Source organism: Amphimedon queenslandica, unplaced genomic scaffold (assembly GCF_000090795.2).
Source record: "Amphimedon queenslandica unplaced genomic scaffold, v1.1 AMPQUscaffold_12418, whole genome shotgun sequence".
Lineage (NCBI taxonomy): Eukaryota > Metazoa > Porifera > Demospongiae > Haplosclerida > Niphatidae > Amphimedon > Amphimedon queenslandica.
This window is the reverse complement of record NW_003547345.1, coordinates 2,539-5,789: the sequence shown is the minus strand read 5'-3', so window position 1 is coordinate 5,789 and position 3,251 is coordinate 2,539. Positions and strand designations below refer to the sequence as shown.

At 32.1% G+C, this 3,251-nt stretch overlaps 1 pseudogene; it reads left to right on the top strand.

Moving 5' to 3' along the window:
• Nucleotides 1–2,263: 2,263 nt before the first annotated feature.
• Nucleotides 2,264–2,931, top strand: LOC100636850 (ficolin-2 pseudogene; annotated as a pseudogene).
• Nucleotides 2,932–3,251: the final 320 nt, after the last annotated feature.

Genomic DNA, 3,251 nt, shown 5'->3' with positions numbered 1-3,251 from the left:
TACTGTGCATGAAGCTTAATAGCATCTGGTAGCATAGACAATAACTGACCAACTTTCTCCCTTTGTTGAAAAAAGGTATCATACACTATATAGTATTAATAGTTGACAGTAAATAATTACCAATTTTTTATTTTGATGAAAGCTGTAGCTGCTTCTTCCCAACATTCGGCCTGCTCATATAGAGCACCAGCTTCATTAAACAACTAACACAATAAAATTAGTAATAATGGAACTTGTTAATAACAACAATATGTCTTACATCAATATGCTACATATACATAAATGTACATGTATATTGAATTACTTTTAGATTATCAAGAATGGTAGCACAATCTTTTTTTAGTTGCTTATCAGGACTAGTGTGAGCTAATTTTTGATTACTGGGTCAGTAAAACACATTGAATCATTATACCTTCTCATGTCACCAGTATAAAGTGATGCTCTTGCCATTCCAGCCACACACAGGTCATCGTGAGCTGTAGTCTACCAATAGCAAGTGTCTTTAATGAACAGCAATGCTTATATATTTTATTTACCTTTGGATCATTTGTAATACCCTTCTCATAATTTACTAGAGCCCCAGCATAATCACCACTAAAAACAAGTGTATCAGTGTAATAATATATTCCTAAATTTGTTTTCACCATCTTGCATGTATAACTGGGTTCTTATTAAGACTTATAGAGGCTCTCTCTACATTATAATGCTTCTAGAGAATTCTTTTGGAGTGTGTTTCGGTGTTCTTTTAAAATAGGTTAATTTCTTTACATAATAGCCCATGGCTTCTTCCAAAAAATGGCTCCAAAATCACCTAAAATTTCTACTACATTTTCTGATACAAATTGGTACCTTTATGCTATGTAGAAGTTTGACTTTTTATACTATTGAAAATCCCACTCTCATGATGCAAATTCTACTCTACATTGCAAGGTGATTAGTAATTTTTTACGTAATAACATTTAAAATGCAATGTAGAGTAGAATTTGCATCATGAGAGTAGGGTATGGATAGTCAGTCGTTTAGAATTCTACTTGCTCCTTGTTTTTTACAAATTAGTTCTAGAATCCTACTCAATCTTGTTTTTTTATTCATTTAGAGTACAAATATTAATTTTAGAAATTGACCATAACTAGTAAAATCTTAGTGTGAATCAGCTCAGTCGTTCAAAATCCTGCTTGCTCCTTTTTTCCATTATTATTTTACAAATTAGTTCTAGAATCCAATTCATTCTTGTTTTTTAGTACAGAGTCTTTCACCCAGTTTCACCAATAATGAAAGTTCTTCATTTTTATAATTTTTTCTAATGTATATACATGTTCTTATGTTGTGTAGCAAGTTTGAGTTAATTCTGATCAAAATTGGATTTTTATGAGATTTTAAAGTAACTTTAAAAATGCTTGTCAGCTGACTTAGCATGCTTATTAGAGATCTCTTAATAGTCTTACCACACCTTTTATGTCTATGAGTAGTATAGGTGTTTATATTATAATAAAATATAACCACATCAAATGAGTTTATGCATTACAAGATAATAACAAAAATCTGTATTATGATAAATATTCCTAATGAATAGTTTTACAAAGACATATCCTAATAGGTGTGTATTGTGTAAAACAAATGATACTATAATGCATAATATTATAAAAAGCAATAATTTGTATATTTAATCATTAATAACATACCAGCAAAATTGATTTACAACAGCAAGTACAAGAGAATGCATAACATATGCACTTACATCTCACTCATATACTACAATATTAGCTTTCAAGTGGAAACCACTATATTATCATACTTCAAATTCCACAAACACATGCATAGCACTGCATTCACAAATGCTGAAGATGAAGTTTAGCTCTTTGCTTTTGTGTGTCATACTAATGATTGATAAAGGAGAAGGATCTTATTGTATAGCTGATCGTAGTAGATATAAACATGTACCATCACCATATTTAAGGGTATGCTGTAACAGCAGTAACTTAGGACAGACTATTCGTATGAGAGAAGGAAGAATGAAGACCATCATGGTATGTCCTAATGTAAGGCCACAAGCCTGTCCACCAGGTAAGTCAAACTAATAGTTAAAACAATAATAATTATTAATTGACACTATAAAACTAGATAGTAGAGACTGTAAGAGTTTGTTTGACAATGGTATTGCAACAAGTGGTGTTTATACTGTTAATCCTGATGGAGGGACTCCATTTGAAGTTAGTTAAAAAGCAATTTATAATTATTATACACTATTGGATCACAGGTATACTGTGATATGGAGACTGATGGTGGTGGATGGACTGTATTTCAGAGGAGACAAGATGGATCTGTTGATTTCTATAGATACTGGAATGACTATGAGAATGGATTTGGTAACCTTACTGGTGAGTTTTGGTTGGGACTGAGCAAGATTCATCGCCTAACTGAAGAAGGATCAAACACACTAGGAGTAAAACTGGGAGACTTTGAGGGGAACACGGCTTATGCTAACTACTCTACATTCAGTGTTAGTGATGGTAGTACTGAATATATACTAACAGTAGGAGGATACTCTGGTACTGCTGGGGATGGATTGATTACTGATCCTGCATATGGTCATCAGCACAATCACAATGGAATGAAATTTTCGACAAGAGATAATGATAATGATCAAAATGTTGGAAATTGTCCTGTTGGTTTCAATGGTGCCTGGTGGTTTAATTCTTGCCTCCAATCTCATCTCAATGGTCCTTATTATACTAATCCAACTGGAGCTAGTGACTGGGTTGGAATCATATGGTATGATTGGAAAGGTAATAACTATAGTCTCAAGTTTACAGAGATGAAAACTCGTCGTAACAATTAACTAATATTAATAACAAACTAATAAGTGTGTATGTGATGCTGATGTATTACAATACTATTTTAATTGTTGAATTTTAGTAACTTTTTATTAAAATAAATATGCCAACAACAATCAAACACATACCGTAGAGCGCCTTATTTCAAGGGCTATAAATTTCATGGATTTTGTGATTTTTTAAAGAATCACCAAAATTACATGCACTTCCACAAAAATCAAATTAATACAGTACAAAATGGCAGATGGCATAAATTCGCAAAAATTAAATCCACAAAATAAAAATCCACGGAATTTATAGCCCTCAAAAAAAGGTGCCCTATGGTAATTGGTGCCATACACTAACAATACCATTGCAGTGAGTGGTTAGTGTGCTATTTTTAGCAACACCATTACATAATAATTGCATCTCATAGAT